Genomic DNA, 18,321 nt, shown 5'->3' with positions numbered 1-18,321 from the left:
TGCCTTGCTGGCCTCACGGTTTAGCTCCTGCGGTCCAAATGTCCAGTTGGATAGGACGGGCTGCTGGTATATTATTCTGAGTATCTGGGCTGGTTCAGAACTTGAAGCAGAGCCTTAGGGACTAGGCCCACCTGTTCTCCCAGATCGTAGATTGCCAGTTTCTTTTTTTCCCCCTGGACCTCGACAGAGCACTTGAAAATCCAGGGTCCCAGCCTTTGGACCCAGAGAAGGTGGAGTGGGCTGCAACGCAAGGCAGAGGCATGTGAAGCCCAAGAGAGGGGCTGGGAAGAAACGGGAGAGGCAGTAGGGGAACCTTCCACACAGAGGAAGTGTGGCAGTGCGAGGGTGTCCTCCTTGTAACTCAGTGTGCTGTGCGGCTTCAGACTCATATTAAACGTGATCACTGCTCTTCTTCTGACACCAGGTCTTTCTGAGATTGTATCTATTCACATCCTCTGGGAGGGGGCAGACCCATGGTGTGCTGCTGCTGCTGCTGCTGCTGCTGCTGCTGCTGCTGCTGCTCACAGCCTTCAGGGCTCCTCACTGCTCCCTCCCCATCGGAAGGCTAATTCAGGAGGTAGTGTTCTTGGGTGGGGTTGCTGCTGTTCACTGCACAGTGAGACTGCCTTCAGTGGCACATCTTTTGTTGAGTTGTCCATGCAGCAGGTGTAGTCGACTCTTCAGTGGTATTGGTGCCCAGTGGGCTTCTCACTGGTGGAGCTGCCTTTGAATCATCCACGATCTTGTGAATCACCCCAGTGATTGCTTTAGGACACCAGGCTGGGCTGTGTGGAATCGTTCCATTGGTGCCCTCTCTGTGTGGGCAGAATAGATGCCTCTTCTCTTTCCATTCCTCCAGGGAAGGTCATGTGATGAAGCATGGCGGCATTCAGAGGGGGAGACACTTTGGAAGTCTACAACTGGCAACATTTAGTACTACATCAATCCTCTTTCTCATTCCAGAACACTCTACCCCCTAAAAGGGGAACCCCATACCCATTGGCAACCCCTGTTCTCCTCCGGCCCCCTGGCAAATGAATCTGCTTTTTGTTTCCATAGTCACCTACTCTGGACATGTTCTGTAAAAAGAAGCACATGATGTGTGACCTTTTGTGCCTGGCTTCTTTGTCACTCAGCATCATATCTTCAGCACCACCAGGTTGTACATATGTCCTTTTTTCCTGTGACAGAATATGCTCAATATAAAATCCATCACTCTGGTCGTTCTAAGTATAGGGTGCAACTCAGGTGGCTGTGCAGCCATCCCCGCCATTCATCTGCAGCATCTTCCTGTACTGAGACTCTGTCCCCATTAAACAGTTCCTCTCCCTCCTCCCCAGAACCCGGTAACTAGTCTGTCCCCTGCGTTTATGGATATAACACTATTAAGGATGTCACATTGGTGGCATCATGCCTCATTTTGGGACTCTAACCTCTTTCACTTGGTGTCATGGCCTCAGGGGTCACTTATAGTATATGTATGTATGTATGTATATATATATATATATATGTATGTATGTATATATGTATGTATATGTATATGTATGTATACCAGAATTGCCTATCTTTTTAGGGGTGAACAACATTGGATAGACAGGCCACATTTTGTTTGGATGTTTCTGGGTCAGTGAGATTTTTGGCCTTGGTTTACTTCTAGTTGGAAAATGATCCAGGTAGTGGCACACCCCTTTAATCCCAGCACTCAAGAGCCAGAGGCAAGCAGATTAATGAGTTCAACACCAGCTTGATTTGCAGAGAAAGTTCAGGACAGCCAGGGCTATACAGAGAAATTCTATCTTGAAAAACAAACAAAGCTCCTCTATCTTGAAAAACAAACCCCCAAAACAACAACCAAAAGGAAACTATCAAACATGGCCAGGAAGCTGAGCACTGGAGGTGGGTGGCCTTTGATAATCACACCTCCCTTGCCTTGGCTTCTGTCTCCACCTCTAGGGATGCTGGACAGGAGAAGGTCTATGAGGGTGGCTTGTATGTGCACTATCACCCTGATAGGGTGTACACAGGTTTTTATGTCACAGGTGTGAAGGTTGATAGGTCTCAGTCTCACCATCAGAGCATTCTGAAGGGTCTCACCTATGACGTGGACCTATGGAGGCTCCTTCCCATGCATGCTAAGGACCCGGAGCAAGGTGCAGAAGGAGGCAGGTGTCTTGGCTCTCAGCGGCCTGAGTTTATACTGATTCCCAGCAGGTAATGGTAAGGAACACAGGTGACACGTGTTCCCTGGGTCATTCATTGTCCTTTGGTGCTCAGGAAAGGTAGCCAAGAGAATGACATGACATCACTTGCCTGAGGGAGCTGAGTAGGAGCAGGAAGTCAGTCTGGAATTTACAGAGTCACACTTGCTTTCATTGCCCTAATTAACCATCCTTGTGCTGGAGGAACAAGCATCCTGGGAAGTCCATTACCAGTGGCCAGTGGCCAGTTGTGTTTCCCATTCGTGGTTACAGAGCCCTAATGATTAACTCAGACCATGAAGACTGGCTGGCTGTACTTACCGTGCTCTCCTGGAGAATTTCAGGCTGTTTGTCCACAACATAGTCAGGTTAGGAATCCATGTGACAGATTACATAGAAGAGGGCCGCTCTGTCCAAGGTCACATAGATGGAGTGGCAGGTTGAGACTGAGGGAGGAGGCATCCAAGAGGGAGGAGCAAGTGGCCGCTTCCTTTGGTCCTAGGTTAAAATTTTATTTATTTACTAGTTTAAAAAACTTCCAGGGCTGGAGAAAGAGCTTGGTGGTTAAGAACACCCCCTGCTCTTGCAGAAGACCTCCGTTCAATTCTTAGTGCCCACCGTAGTCTCTCCTGCCTATATTCCTGATCCAGGAGGATCAGCCACCTCTGGCCTCTCTGGGCAGCTACACTTATCTACACATACGCAACCCCTATATAGACACACAATTAAATCATTTAAAAAAATTCAAAGTAATATACAGTCATGGTAAATTTACAGGGACAATTTAAAAGTCAGATAGTTTTACAGTCTGTCAGTAGATAAAGCGTGTAGCCACAAGATGGATATGTGATATAGGACCATGCAGATTAACTTGAGGTCATTATGCTAATTGAGCAAGTGAGTCATAGAAAGTACTGCAGGATCCCACCGAGGCAAACGTACCGAGAGGCCAGGCTCAGAGAACCAGAGTGAACAAACGGTGGGTGCAGGTTGGGGTGGGGTGGGAGTATAGGGGGTTGTTTATAACAGGCAGAAAGCTTTGGTGACATGGAACTGAAGTCTGTAACGTGTGAAAATCTGGGACAGAGCCCTTGTGAAGTAGTCTCTGAGAGTGTTTCTCAGTCACCCTTGAAAGGCCTTAAATAGGACTTAGGGAGATGCCGCAATTAAGAGCACCGGTTACACTTCCCGAGGACCCAGGTTCCATTCCTAGCACCCACAAGGTGACTCATAACCATCTGCACCTCCAGTCTCAGGAGATTTGGTGCCCCCTTCTAGCTCTGAGGGCACCATATATGTACAGGGGGCAGAGACATACATTTAGGCAAAACACCCATATATAAAAATTAAAATTAAAACTAACTAAATAAAATGGCTTTAAATAATCAGTTTTAGAAGACATAAATGAAAAGTAGTATTTCCTGACTATGAACATTGAAAAAAAAAAACAAAACCCCTTTCCCTGCCCTCAGGAGGATGGTGAAGGGAACGGTCATGTGAGGCAAGGGTAGCGCTGAGCCTTGTACCCACCCCTGTTTGGTGTTTAGTGACACACGAAGCTGTTGGTTGACCGCTGTGGTCCTGCCACTGGCAAAGGGTCTGTCCAAGACACCTCTCTCTCTTTCACCTTTGGGCTGTCCTGGAGCAGGCTAAGCTTGGTGTCTGTGTGCCATGCTCTGGCTGACCTGGCAGCATCCAGTAGACAGGGGTCTCCAGGCTAGCCCACTATCACAACACACCCTCTCTCAGTCCTGCCAGGCGTTGGCACCGTGTGCTTTTTGTGCCATTTGTGTGCACCATACTTAGGCTCAGGGGAAGGCAATGTCCCCAAGGTCCCCAGCCTCCTGGTCTCAAATGCTGGCTGCCCTGCTCTGAGCTCTGCACTGACCTACTGTTTAGGGTACCTTACCACCTTGAATGCCCATTTTGGGGTTGGACAAGTCTGGGGTAACCTACTAAGTAGCCTGCTGGGCTTCCTTCAGGATCTGCCCGGAGCACTGTGTGACTGTTGAGAAGCCTGTCACCGAGCACAGCTGGGGAGAGAGTGCTTCTCGTTGTCAAGGTGTCCCTCTCACTGCGAGGAGCACCTGCGCTGGGCTGGCCTGCTGGTCAGGGGAGTTTGCCTGCACAAGAATAAGAATGCCGGTGACTGCAGGCCTTCCAGGGGCCACCCACACAGAGCCCATTAGCTCAGGACCTCTGCTGAGCTTCGCCCCAGGAGGAGCTGACTGTGCTGTTGCCCTTCTAATGGCCTAAGGGCCTCTCTTGTGGAGATCTTGGTCCCCAGGCTTTTCAGAGTCCCACGCAGCCCAGCCGGAACTGGACAGGCAGGGCTTTCATCAGGTAGAGGTGCTATTTTTAGCCCCCGCTGCCTGTGTCACTCTGTCACTATGGAGATATCAGCTAGTGGCCCATAAGGATACATGCCTCCACTAGCAGAGAGGACTGGGAGCTGCTTCCTTCCTGGGGCTTCTCAGTCAGGACCTTGGTCAGCATGAACAACCCCCCCCCCACTCCTCCCCAACCCCCCTGAGGGAGTGGGAGAGATAGGGAGGGAAGAAACTGGCACACCACAGAGGCAGGTGCAGTGATAGAGTAATGGCTTGCCGCAGAGTTGTCTCTGGGTGTGGCCCTGTGTATGGACAGTGCCCACAGCTATGTCTTGTATTGACTAGATTGATAGAGAAGAGTGGGCACCCCATTTGAGAGGCGCCCTGTGATCTTGGGAGGCTGCTTCACCTCATTACCCCTTCATGTCTTCACGGTGAAGAATCTTACCCTACTTGCTTGGATCTGATGATATGATTGGGGAAACTGAGTTTTTGATGAGGGATGAGGGTCATACGGCTCTGTGGTGTGTGTGTGTGTGTGTGTGTGTGTGTGTGTGTTGCTAAGGCTGTCCTCAGGAGAACATCTAGACTCCTCCCACTCCTTGCTTTTCTTTTCTTTTGTCCTCTCTATCTGAAGGCAGAGAAGAAATTGGAGAGAATTTCTCACCCCTTTTGCTTATTGTCAAAGGTGGAATGAGGAATCAGCCCACCCTACCTCTGATGTGTCATCCTACAAACTTTAGGATAAGACCCTAGGGTCAGTCACAGTCTTCCTCGAGGGAGATGTGACACTTCTATATGAGCTCCTTTCCCGCAGCGGGAGTAGCTGAGGCTCAGAGAAGTTAAAGTATTTGCCCCATGTCACACAGCCAGTGAGCCCTAAAGCAGTAACCTGAATGAATCCTCCTGATTACACCAGCGTAGTCCTGTGCTGAGTGGTTACCGGTCTAATGTGGATACCTGGCCACCATGCGCCGTGGAGCCACATCCTCTCGGCTGTATCTGTTCAGAGCCTTGGGCTTGTCTGTGATCTGAAACCTCTAAAAATAAAGTAAAGCGAGTGTCAGAGAGGATGTGGAGGAGTTGGTGGGATGGAGGATGCTGCCGCAGCTGTGGAGAACAATTACCACATGACCAGTGGGTCCACTGCACAGGCCACCCGTGAGAAGCCAGAGTAGAGGCCCCAGCAACTCCTCTCCAGTGTCCGCAGTAGGACCGGAGATCATAACCAAGAGGTATAGCTTAGGCTTTCCAGCGCCAGATAAACAGAACATGGTCCCTGCGTGCGGTGGAGCATGCAGCCATAGGGAGGAATGGAGTGCTAGCACACTACACAGGGGCGGAGCTTTGAAAGGACCTGTTTAGTGAAAGAAGACAAGCATGCAAGACCCATGCACTGTGAGCCCCTACACTAGAGGTGGAAGTTAGGCTGGTAGTTAGCAGGGGTCAGTGTGGAGGGAAGCTGGGAACTGTTTTGGTGGATGGTGAAATGTTCGACAATAGCAGCCGTGGCCGCACAGCCTTATGTTTGCACTAAAGGCTGCTGGACTGTAAACTCAAAATGATGAAATGGTAAGAGAAAGAAAACAAACAGAAACCTGAAGCTCAGGGGCTTGGAGCAGATGTCCTTAGAACCCCTGGTGCTCGTGGGCTACGTGATGCCTCACTGTTGACACAGGCATGGGGACAGTGTTCACATCTGTGGCCTGCCTGAGACCTCCTGCACAGCGGGGGCCCCAGGATCTTCTGCAAGGGCAGCCCTGGCAGTTAGCAGCCTCATGCCCGTGTGAACAACATCTGTCTCCGTGGAGCGCTTCTGCACCTGACATCGGGCATGTCCTTTTATGGCACTCGTTTGCTCTCCACAAGTGGAAAGATAAATACCTTTTCAAAGAGCAGATGCCAGCTGCCCACGGCCCCTGCCAGGGTCCCCAGCTGCAGAGTGGGTGGAAGATAGCACTGCTGGGGGGCACAGGATGCTGGCGGGGACACTGGATGTGGGTGATGTAGACAGCCTGGGGAGCCTTGCTGCAGACCTGCTGGGAGACCCTTAGTGGCTCTCGTGCTCCCTCAGAACCTTTGGGTTCTCTCACACTTTTGCTTGGCCTGAGGCTTAAAGGAGCAAGGGAGAGAGTCCCCAGCTGGAAGGGGTCACAGTCAAGTGAGCCTTTCTCATTAGGACCTCAGGTACAGGAAGACAAGACTGGCAGCAGAGAGGGGACCATTGATCATGGCAGGGAAGGGCCACCACATGGAACCAGACTTTCTCTGTCTCTTAGAGACCCTGAAGGGCAAACTATAGTGGCTAGATTCTCTTGTGTCTTTCTGTGAGCATCTCGGGGCATCATAACTAAGTGCCAAAAGTCGGGTGGCCTCCAACTCCCAGAATTCATTCCCCACAGAAGTCCAAATGCTGGATGAGCTTCACCCTTCCTGAAGCTGCCCAGCCCAGGGAGAAGGTGCCCCACCCAGGCCTCCTCCTAGCTGCCTCGGATGGCGGCGACTTGCAGGCTCGTGGCTACACTGTCTTGTCACCACCTGGATTGCTCCCTTTGTGTCATTCTGCTTTGGTTGTTTTAGACTGGATTGATTGATTGATTGATTGATTGATTGATTGATTGATTGTATATGCGTGCGTGCACATGCATGTACATCCTGTGGCATGCATGTGGAGGTGGAGGACAACTTATGGGACTTGATTCTTCTTGTCCTGGGGATCAAACTCAGGTCATCCATTTTGGTGCAAGTCCCTTTACCTGCTGAGCCATCTTGCCAGCTCAAAAGCTAGTTCTATATTTTAATTTGTGGCAATATTGGCAGTTGAACCTGGAACCTCATGTACACCAGACATGTGTTCTACCACTTGTATAAAGCTAAACCCTGTGTCTGTTTTCTTATAAGGACTAAATCAAGTCATACTTGATTCAAGTCACACTCCCCTGTTGACTGTGACTTCACCTTAGCTAATTATATCTTCCAGGACCCTCTGTCTAAAGCTGTGTTTCTGAGAAGAACATGAACTTGAGTTGAGAACCCTTTGTCCCCAGCTTGGGTTGGTAGATAAGTGGCTGCACGCACATGAGCAGTTAGTTATCCTTGCACAGCGTTTGATGTGTGCTTAAGCAGTGCATTTCTCCTGACCTAGGTGTAAGCTGGATGGTTCTAGGAGCTCCCCATTTTCCCCTTCTCCACTGCGCTGAGCCTAGCATGATGACCACCCTCAGACTCGGCCCCTTTTCTGGCCAGGAGCCCCAGTGCTTACCACAGGGAATCATGACTTGCAGGGTGATCTTTTCCATTCATGGCTTCAGAGTCTCACTGGTTTCTCATCCCTTCCCCTTAGAGCCAAGGAGATCAGAATGGCTCTGTGTCTTTTGGACAGATCAGCTCCATCTTGGAGCCTCAGCCTCAGCATACAAGTGGAGTCTGAACTGGCTACTGCCCACGGTCCCTTACCGTTTGTAATTATTTCCACTGTTTTCCAGCTGAGAAAAGTGTAGACAAGAAATATGCCTTGGGGCTTGTGAGACTCAACTCCAATCCAGAGGCTGTCATTCTTGCTTCTTTGCCCTATTATCTGCGCCACCTCCTGCAGGAAACCTTCTGTGACTAGTTTGATTTATGTCTAGAGTCCTCACCGGGCCTGGTGGATGGTGCATCGGCTCACAAGGGCTAGCTGGCTGTCCCCGTGGTGTGCAGGCGTGTACGTGTGTGTGCACCTGCTGTGGCTTCCCTCGGCTCCTTTCCTCTCTTCTGCAGCGGGACTTCTTCCTTTCTTTGCATCTTCCCAGGTTTCCCAAGTAGAATGTCCAGCGCAGGACTTGTTACAGCCTCATAAATGTAAAAGGTGATTAAACATTAGGTGACCTACTAAATGAAAAATAAATAAATAAAGGAAACAAAACCGTGCAGATAATTTGGGTAAGGGATAGCAAAGCAATTGATGGAGCTAGGTTTTTTCCTCTGAAAGACAGTAACTGAGGGGCAGGTGAAGCCTTCTACATTGATAACGTCCCCATCAGTGTTCACTCCACTTCATGAACCAGCCAAATGCTCTAGTGCAGATTCCAGAGCCGACCCGAGGAGCAATGTTCTTGGGCATTGCAGCAAGACAGGCAGGGTCCCGGGGGTGCAGCTAGAGACAAGAAGTGACCGTAAATGTCCTTTTAAAGGCACACACCCTTCTCTTTATTAGTCACTAATCTAGATTCAAGCAATAAAATAGTCTGGAACAGAGAAGCACACATAACTCTTAGAAAAGAGGTTTTTAAAATTAATTAAAAATTAATGTTTTAAGTGGATACACTTGCCTTGGGTTTGTAAAGTAGATAAACTGGAAGACGATCAGCCGTGCAGACAATATGGCGGCCAGCGAGAAGATAAGGAAACAACTGCCATTGTGTTCTGGTGTGTCAGCAGAAACTGGTTGGTGAACCTGGTGGGGAAGAGACCTCTGACATCTGTTCTCTTGGGTGTCAGGAGATGGGGGTCCCCATTTTTCAGTTAATAAGAGTGACATTCAGGCAGTTCAGTCAGCTGCCTCCTGGGACTCAGAATCTCAGCAGACCCAGGGGCAGTGGTATGCAATAGCCGCTGTAGTGCAGAGCACTCCAGATCTCCCAGTGGAGTTCTAATGAGTCTCTCAGAATGTTCTAGAACATATCTGTGTACTGTGAAGTCATCCTCACAGAAGCCAGATATCCATTATCTCAGTTCTGGATGATGGATGCAATCTGGGAAAGATAAACCGTGCTCCATCCCAGAGTAGGGCTCAGAATATCCCTTTGGCTTCGAGGTCCCTCCTTTGGCATCCCAAGTCTACAGTTTAGTCTGGAAAGGTGTACAGTGTGTTCAGGGGAGCCAGGTGAGAGGAGCTGTGTGGATTACTACCTACTACAGAGTCAGCTACTGCCATAGCAGCACCATCTGTACAAGAACACCTTGCCTGCCAGCCAGCCCACCACATCTCTTAACCGTCTTCTGACCTTTCTCAAAAGCATTTTTTTAACCTGTCTTTTAATTAGTAGGGACCGATGGAGATATCTTAGTTGATGGATGAAACATGTGAATGAAGGGAGGTATGGGATGGTACCCATCCCATCTCAAGCTAGATTAGTCTCTGAGACCACAGATGAGTGATCAGTGTGTGTCCTCCAGGGCTATCAGGCTTATGCCACTAGAACCCTACACCTCCTTTCTCAATGGGCTAGCCTTCCCCCTAGTTTGTCCTTCCTCTCTCTCTCTCTCTCTCTCTCTCTCTCTCTCTCTCTTTTTTATTGGTTTTGTGATTTCTCACTTCTACCTTTTTTTTTTTAATTAGAGGATGCTTCTATGACACTCCAGGGGGCTACTATGATTGCCACAGGGTTAGGTCCTGTGCCATAGCTTTTCTTCAAACCCATATTATGTATTATGTATGACTGGCTAGTCAGTCTCGTAGCCTGAGAATAGGACAGGAGCTGGAGGTGAATATGCAAGGGTTCCCCAACTAGGCATTTCGTGATCCTGGGCGAGTCCTTAGAATTGAGTCAACTAACAGGAGTTGTTTAGTGGGTTTGTTTGTTTGTTTGTTTGTTTGTTTTTGTTTTTTGATCATTGAAGGAGGTTCACAGAATTAGTTAATAATGTTGTTCCAAAAAATGTATTTTGAAGATATTTGAACCACTTATTATTTTCTTGCTTTTCATGGCCCACTCCCATTCTCTCACCTTCCTTCAGTCCCTTCTTCCTCCTCCCCTCCTTCCTTGATGAGGGTCAGAGAGTTGAGACAGGGTTCCACGTAGCTCAAGCTAGCCTGGCCTTCACCTCTTGATCCTCCTGCCTCCACCTCCCAACTGCTGGGATGTGTGCCACCACACCCAGCTCTGCTCTGCTCTTTCAAAACAGGTATTAAACGTCAGCATTTTCAGATAGCCATTAAAAAATCAAACAATGTAAAGGGCTATTAATTGCACCAATAGTGGTGTGTATCTCCTTTAATATTCTGAATCTTATTCATGCCTCAGAATCCATTCCAGTTGGTAACCTCACCTTCTCTAGCAGCATAAGATTTCGAGTTTTCTAGTATCCAAAGAACATGACTTTTCCAATGTTTTTCCTTGCTATTCATTAATTACTTGCTCACTCATTCATTGTTTTAAAGAACATATGGTAAAACATTGAGAAAGTTGTGCATGGCACGTGACTCCAAAGACATATTTGATTATGTCTGTGATTTATGGAACTAAAACATATACACTATTGAAACAATAAAATAGGAAGGTCTGATTTTTTTTTTTCTAAAATAGCTTGGATAAACGATACATTTTATGGTCCGAGGGCAAACACCAGACATCTTAACACCAGTGTCTTCAGTGACTTAGTTTTCCTCTCCAGGGACAATGACATACAACAGCTCTTTGTGTGTGTTTGTGTGTGTTCATGGATAGGTGTGTGTGCTCATTATATGTATGTATGCATATTTATATGTGTTTATGGATGTGTTTGCATTTGTGAGTGATTATTGTATGTATGTATGCATATTTATGTATGTATAGCTGTGTTTGTATGTTTGACTGTGTTTGCATGTTGTATGTGTGTCTATGTATATATGTTTATGTGTGAATGTGTGTATATATATGTACTTTCCAAGACAGTCTCTGCATATATCAATATGCGTTGTTTAAGGGACAGAAACAGCTGCCTGTTCTTACACACTGCGTTTTGAGCTTACCGAAGTGTACATTGACGAGGGAGTTCCTGTTGCTGTCTGTAGCATTGCCAGGTTTCTCAGATGATCAGCATTGTGTTCCGCAGATGGGCCCTTCTGGGGCGAGTATTCATGGAGTTCAGGGTGGTGCTTTATGAAGCAAGGGTACTGCATCTGGGTTCTGGCTTTCACAGTTCTCATGCAGGCACCCTGTCACCTGGGGAACACAGTTCCGGAGGCTGCAGGTCCAAATCAGTGCGGTATTTTCTTTCCACTTGTGGATGAATTGTTCCCACAAAAGTAGTGTCAGCTTGCATTGCGACATATGGCATGTGAATAGGAGGGCTTGGTTTCTGACCTCAAAACCCCAGGGGAGGAAAGAGGTTTTAAGTAAAATGAAAATCTGAGACAAGTCCTGGATGAGGGGCTTGTCCTTTCAGAAGGCAGGCTGCCGTCATCAGGCAAAAGCTGCCCTGCGCTTTTAGATGCATGTGTACACAACAGAGGGAGCCTTTATGTTCAGGAGTCTTGTCTGCAGACTAGCCTGTGAACTTCCTTCCTCATAAGAGGCAGGGAAGGGGCTTCCTGGGCCTTGCCTCTCCTCTGTCTGTCCATCACAGGGCATCCAAGGAACAACTGGAGCTTTCTGTGTCCCCAGTGTTCTAGCCTGATAAAATTTTCTTTCAGGAGTACATGTGTAGGGGAGCCCATATGTACCTACGAGGGCCTTCCGCGTGCTTGAGTTGCACAGACCTGTAACATTAAAGCTAATTTTCCAAATGAGGACATTGTAAAGTGCTACCAAAGTTCACAAGAGTCACCAGGATCTGGGGCTGGAGTGCATGGTCAGTTCGGGTTTAATGAGGACAGAGTTCAGTTTGGAGGATGAGGACTCTAAAGACAGAGGGTGGTGGCCACAGTGGTTGCACAACGTGATAAATGACCTTAGTGCCACTGAACTGTACACTTGGACAAGGCCAGCACAGTACATGTCCCATCTCTGTAACCTCACACAAAAGCCACAGCTCACTAGTGCCTTCCTCTTCTGCCCAAAGGGATAGGAAGCAATAGAGAAGCCCCGGCTAAAGAGAAGGCACAGAGCTCTCAGCGTGGCCAGCATGGTGGTTCTTAGCCCACCTTAACTGGTGAGAGCTTGGCCAACCTTGGAGCTCATTTACTCCCTAGGGTCAGGTTTGGAGATGTAGAGAAGCCTGTATACCAGTGTTGAAGAAAGCACCCCAAAAAGTGAGTGGTTGGGCCAGCTGAGCCTCTGTAGCCTGGGTCCTGTGCCCTAACAGGGAGGCCTGGCCTGCCCAGTTCTACTGTTTGCAAGTGTGGCTCCAACCTGCTGCTGAACCTTTTGTAGCCTGACACAAGTGAAGCTCCTAGTGACTTGGGCACAGTCCTCTTCCTGGTTCTCATGTTTTCTGCACAGCTCAGATAAAATGTATAAAAAAGCATTTGCCCTGCTCTTCTAGATGCAAATGGGCAGAGCAGGTGCCTATTTAGAGCCACACCCCCACCATGGCTTGGAGCAGATGCTCATGGGTACTCCCCTCTGCTGGGCTCAGGCTTCCACGCCGCAAAGAGAAGTGTCTTGGAGATATATCGGCTCCTCGCAGCTGGCCACCACGCTGAAGGTGTTCTGTCAGTGAAAGCTCTTACCCACACTGTACTTGTCAGCGAACACTGCCACTAAGCCTCAGTGCTGTGCCATGGCCGGCTGAGTACTCATTTAGGATGGACAGGAATTGTCTCTGATGTGGATAGGACTCCTCTGGCCAAGGAGTACCTCTGACTCTGCCTGTAGGGGAGGTTTGTGGACCCCACTCATTGGGACCAGTGACTTTCCATGGGGTGTTTCAATACAGAGAGGCCCCTGACTTTAGTTGGCTCAGCCCAGTACCCAAGAAGTACTTAGAACTATATGGCCACTTTAGCTAAAATTGTAAGCTGGTACCCTCCAAACCCATACAACTCAGAGAGCCAGAGCTGTCAGACTACAGCACATTTATTTTCTGGTCTCACAACAGAGTGCTTGTTTGTTTGTTTCTTTCTTTTTAACCTGAGACAGAGGTTTTTTTCTCATGTAGCCTAGGCTGTCCTGGAACTCACTATGTAGACCAGGCTGGCCTCAAACTCAGTGATCTGCCTGCCTCTGCCTGGGATCAAAGGTGTGCACCAGCACTACCCGGCATGTTTGTTTATTTTAGAGACAGGGTGTTGCTCTTTTCCAGGTTGGCCTGGAACTCTCTCTTAGACCGGCCTTAAACCTGAGATCTTCTTGCCTCTGCCTCTGGAGTGCTGAGAATACAGGCGTGAGCCACCGTGCCTGGGGCTTATTTTATGATAGTCTATTAAGACTGTTATTACTTCTGGATGTTCTGAAATGACTGTTTCCAAAATGAACTGAAGACTCTGCCCACTGTTTTCCAGCTGCCCCTGAAGGGCAAAATCAGCCCTGGAGAAGTTATTCTCTCTCTCTCTCTCTCTCTCTCTCTCCTTCAGATAGCAGTTTTTAATTTTGTTCTGTTTGAGACACTAGCTCACTGTGCAGCCCTGGCTGACCTTGACCTCTATCTTCTCTGCCTCCCAAGTGCTGGGACTGCAGGCAGACTATCACACATCTAGCTTCATGGAGGATCACTCGATAGTGTAGGTGGAACAGGTTTTGCTTTGGGCTCATATGTGAAGAAGCATGGCCGGGTGTCCCCAGGAAAGCCCAAGCCAGTGCCTGAAGTAAGCCCCAGCTGGCCATGTGCTGCACGGACAGCAGCTCCCCTGAGTCACCAGCTGTCGGGAGGTGACATGACTTGCCACCTTCACGGGGCACTGTGATGAGCACCGACACAGCCTCCTCATGTGGGTGGCAAGCGTGTGCTTCTCATTAAGAAAATTGCTACTTTAGAACAGGCTCTGAAAAGAACTTTTTTGCCTTTTACTAAAATTAAGAAAATAATAATAAAACAACCCACCCAACACCCTAAACTTAAAAAGAAGAAGACGTCAACCCAGGGGAAAAAAAAAAACTCTCTATGGGGTCCAGAACGGAGTTAGAACTTGGCAGGGACACGGACAGAGAGCAAAGAAATTCCCACTGGGCAAGGCTAGCGTTCCCATCCTCCACTGGCTGCAGCTGTGAGCCCGAGCCATGTTGGAAAGTGACAGAAACGGTTGTCAGCATAGACAACTGAACTGATTTGCTCTGAGAATATCCCAGCCAGCCCCTGCAGTCATTCTGCTTGCCGGCCACACGAAACCTCATTTGGAGCCCTTGACGACTGAAGAGGCCCTCAGCTGGGACTTGACTGTCATGATCACTGAGCTCACTTGCATCGGGGGTGGGGGGTGCAAGTCGCCTTCCTGGGGACCCCGCTCCCAAGCTGCAGGTGACTGAGGCTGCCCATGGGCATAAGCCACGGAGAAATAAATGGGAGATGGCCTCTCTTGTTCTCCATGGTAGAGAGAGTGATGGGCTGCCATTTCAGTCTCTGTGGTCCAGCCTCCAGCACGGTGTTCGTGGAAGGGCCATGTGTTTGACAAATACTTAACACATCCAGTAGCCAGATGGTCCAAACAACCCATCAGTGGTGTGGTATGTAAATATTTCCCATCATTACCACAATGCTGCCGTGTTGACACTAGCGAGGATGAAGAATAACTATGAGGGGCTCCTGACAGCCGCCAGGCAGGTCACAGGCAGGGCCGCAAAGTCACCCCTGTCACCTGGAAGGCCTCAGGCAAGCGTCGGCTCTGGCTATTCCTTCCCAGATACTGAGGAGGCACCTATCTCCAAGAGGCACCATATTCTCCTCAGCTCTTCATCAACACAAGGCCTGCTTCTCCTGAGCCACTGCTTTCCGGTGTGCCCGAGCTCTGTGGGCCAGCTTGGTTTCCTCTCTGCTTGGTTTACCAAGAAGCACACAGCTAAGTGTGCAGATTACCCTCAGCTAGGCATCTTGGTGCACATGTTCCTTCCCTTGTTGGCTGTCGTCTCATGGAGTGAACATAGGGCTGTAAGTGTTTTGGAACCAGGGAGTAGTGAAGATCACGAACAAAGGTCCTACTATGTGCTTTTAATATGATTACCAAGTGTCCAGTTAGATATCAGCAGTCAACTTTCTAGTCTCATGAAGAGGGAGGGAGGAGGAGAGAGAGCGACAGCTCACTGTGTAGCATAGACTGGCCTCAAACTCACCATCCTCTTACTTCAGCCTCTCACATGCTAGCAGCATTCCAGGCATTTGTCTCCCTGTCTCGCTCACTCGTCACTCCAGATCGAGTTGGATCTGGTTTCCACGAAGTGAATCAGGAACCCGTGGTCCTTTCCCATGAAAGGTCTCACCAGGGGTCGGCTTGGGCTCTGGATCATGCATCCACACTTCCTTCTGTTAGAATTGTAGCCCTGACAGGGGTGGGAGTGAGTGAGGTCACATTCAAGTTCACATGAGGGAACGGAGGCACAGACAGAGCTGACCGACACAGAGTCTCAGCCCCACGCTAAGGATCACCCACTGTACACAGGAAGTCCCACCAGGGTCACACTTCAACCATGTTCAAGTCCCCGCTCTGGACAGTGCAACACATGATGGCACTGGAGCTGCTGAGTGGATGGCCCGGCTGCTCCACTCGGTCACTGGAGAGCTCTGAGCTTCGGTGCAGCTGTTGGACCTCAGCACCCAGCCCGCTGGGATGCCGAGTGAGCATGGAAAGTCAGTCTCTTCCCAAGCCTCACTAAGGCACGGACTCCTCTCAGTGACTCATGTGTTCTGATCGGGACAAAAGGTCCGCCCTAGTCTCCTGTTAGGAACAGAGCTTTCTGCAAACCCCTCAGCTACACCATGCCGGTTGTCTGTTGCTACCTAACTGTGGCCCAAATTTCTCATGTGCTAGCCTTCCGTGTTTGCTCCTGAGGTGGCAATCTGGGCAGGGTTGTCAACTGCAACACCTCTGTTCTCTAGTGTCAGCTGTAACAGCTTGACTTGAGCGGGAAGCCCCACTTGCAAGTGGCAGAGTGACCAGTGTTAACTCCTGGTGGCACCAGCGGGGACTCCTGCATGCCTCCGCTTCCCATGTCTGGGGCAGGCTTCTCCCAGTTCAGTGACCTTCAGGGAACTGGTTTCCCTAGTGTCTGTTGCTACCCCCAGAGCACAAAGTCAGCCACATCCAGGCCACAGCTGCCTCTTCTGCTCCCTCCTTCTTTCTTATTTTTCCCATTGTGATAATGTATATAAAACATGCAACTGAGCCCTGGGCTGTTCTAAAGTGTGCGCCCCAGTGGTAGTAAAGTATATTCTTATTGCTGGGCACCCATTCCTCCAGGGAACAGTCTCATGGGAAACTAAAACTCAGGCAACACATCTGTCTCCCTGCCTCCCGACTTCCTTCCTTCCAGCCTTGCGACACCCCCCCCAAATTCTCCTGTCTGTCTCTACCAGTCTGACTGAATTACACGCTACCTCATGTAATGGATGCTCTTTATCCTCCCGTGGCCAGCTTAATTCACTTGGCAGAATATTTTCAGGATGTATCTGAATTCCTGTTTTAAAAGGAATCCTTTTTGCAACGCATGTGCTCTGTGTTGATTTTACTCATCTGGACCTCTGTCCTCGAACAGCTTCTAGCAGTGGGACAGAATGCTGCCGTGAATTTAGGTGGACACACACCTGTTTGCACACCTGCCTTCAGTTTTTCGTTAGGCTTCTCGAGGTGGAGGTTCAAACCTGGCCCAGCGTTGCTTCCTGCCAACCCCGTTGGTTACAACAGGTCAAAGGGCCATTTAAAAGAAGAGGGACAGCACAAGGTCCTGGCTTCTTGAAGGCCATCCAAGTAGTAGTCTGCCATGATCACCCTGGGGAAGGTCTTTGTAGACCTGTTCAAGAGCTGGCACTGCTGGCTGACGGATGTCCCTGAAGCACACAGGTTTCCTGAGTAGGCGCTCTGAGAGAGGGTCCTGGCAGCTCATCTCAGGCCGGGCCCAGTGCTTCCCCTGGAGACCGCCGCAGTCTCCCACTGGCACTGTTCTGTGTTCCTGCAGGCTGTGCCTCTCATTACATAATCTGTTATTCTGTGCTCCACCGGGCCCTGGTTACTTGTCAGAAGTTTCTAAAAGCCAGCTGAATCAGCTCCAGGCAGCTGGGGGTGCTGCCTCTCCCTCATAGTATTAGTCACTCTGTACTTAGCTAAATTTAACTTTTTATCATCCAAATGATATTTTTGTGGGCTTGGGATTTTACATAATGCTACCAACTGCTGCAGGCTAAGAATTTCTCTTTTTTTGCTATGTGTTCCTCTGTGTGTGTGTGTGTGTGTGTGTACTGGGTTTTTCCCCCATGAACTTTTGCACTCTCAAGGAAACATTGCTGGGTCCCTTTTCCATGGCTCTGCTCTCCCGGCTTCCAGGATCAGGGTTCAGCTCTGCATTCACCATCTACCAGTTGAGAGCAGAAGAGTTCCTCATGGCTTTCCTATGGCCCCACTCGTGTTTCTGCCTGCACTTGAGGGCTCTCCACTCTGAAGGTCTTGAGAGTCCCCACTGCCTGCAGCACACTGGGCCTGGGGAAGAGCAGCATGGTGGGAGAGTGGGTACAGAAGACTCACTTGGCTGTGAGATGCTCAGCCAACCTGCCCAGACATGGGGTTCCAGAGGCAGGCGCTTCCTGGTCTCAGGTAGGGGTAGAGGTGACACCACCGTGTCAGGCCAGGAACTAGCCCTCAAAGGAGAACTGTGGCATGGTGCTGCCCGCCTTTCATCCCAGCACTCAGGAGGTAGAAGCAGGATGATCTCGGTGAATTAATGGCTAGCTTCATCTACACAATGAGTTCCAAGCTAGCCAAGGTTACATACTGAGACCCTGTCCCAAGGGGGTTAAGAGTAGGTGTACAACTGGGATGGTATGTGTGGAACTGGGCATACAGTTAGGGAACCGGGTGGAATGCTCAGCCCCCCCTGCTCAGAAGTGGCTGTGTGTCGGGCCCTCACATCAGGGTCTGGTGTGTGTGTATGTGTGTGTGTGTGTGTGTGTGTGTGTGTGTGTATGTCCGTGTGTATATGAGGGGGTGAAGGTAGCAACAGTATGTGCCCAGCAAGGTGCTAAGTGGTTGT

General features: G+C 49.4%; 1 protein-coding gene and 1 long non-coding RNA gene across 6 annotated transcripts in view; one reads left to right on the top strand and one right to left on the bottom strand.

Annotated features, from left to right (window-relative positions):
• Window positions 1-18,321, top strand: part of Pitpnm2 (phosphatidylinositol transfer protein, membrane-associated 2) — a 131,222-nt gene that overhangs the window by 11,047 nt on the left and 101,854 nt on the right. The window lies entirely within an intron of this gene.
• Window positions 1,727-9,139, bottom strand: Pitpnm2os1 (phosphatidylinositol transfer protein, membrane-associated 2, opposite strand 1). Its single transcript, NR_045369.1, has 6 exons — window positions 8,839-9,139; window positions 8,167-8,398; window positions 5,421-5,568; window positions 4,155-4,321; window positions 2,520-2,696; window positions 1,727-2,319 (listed from the first exon to the last, which is right to left on the bottom strand). It is a non-coding gene; the product is annotated as a phosphatidylinositol transfer protein, membrane-associated 2, opposite strand 1 (long non-coding RNA).

Source organism: Mus musculus, chromosome 5 (genome assembly GCF_000001635.26).
Source record: "Mus musculus strain C57BL/6J chromosome 5, GRCm38.p6 C57BL/6J".
NCBI classification, from domain to species: domain Eukaryota; kingdom Metazoa; phylum Chordata; class Mammalia; order Rodentia; family Muridae; genus Mus; species Mus musculus.
Note: the sequence above shows the minus strand (reverse complement) of the source record. Positions and strands in the feature narration are given on the sequence as shown.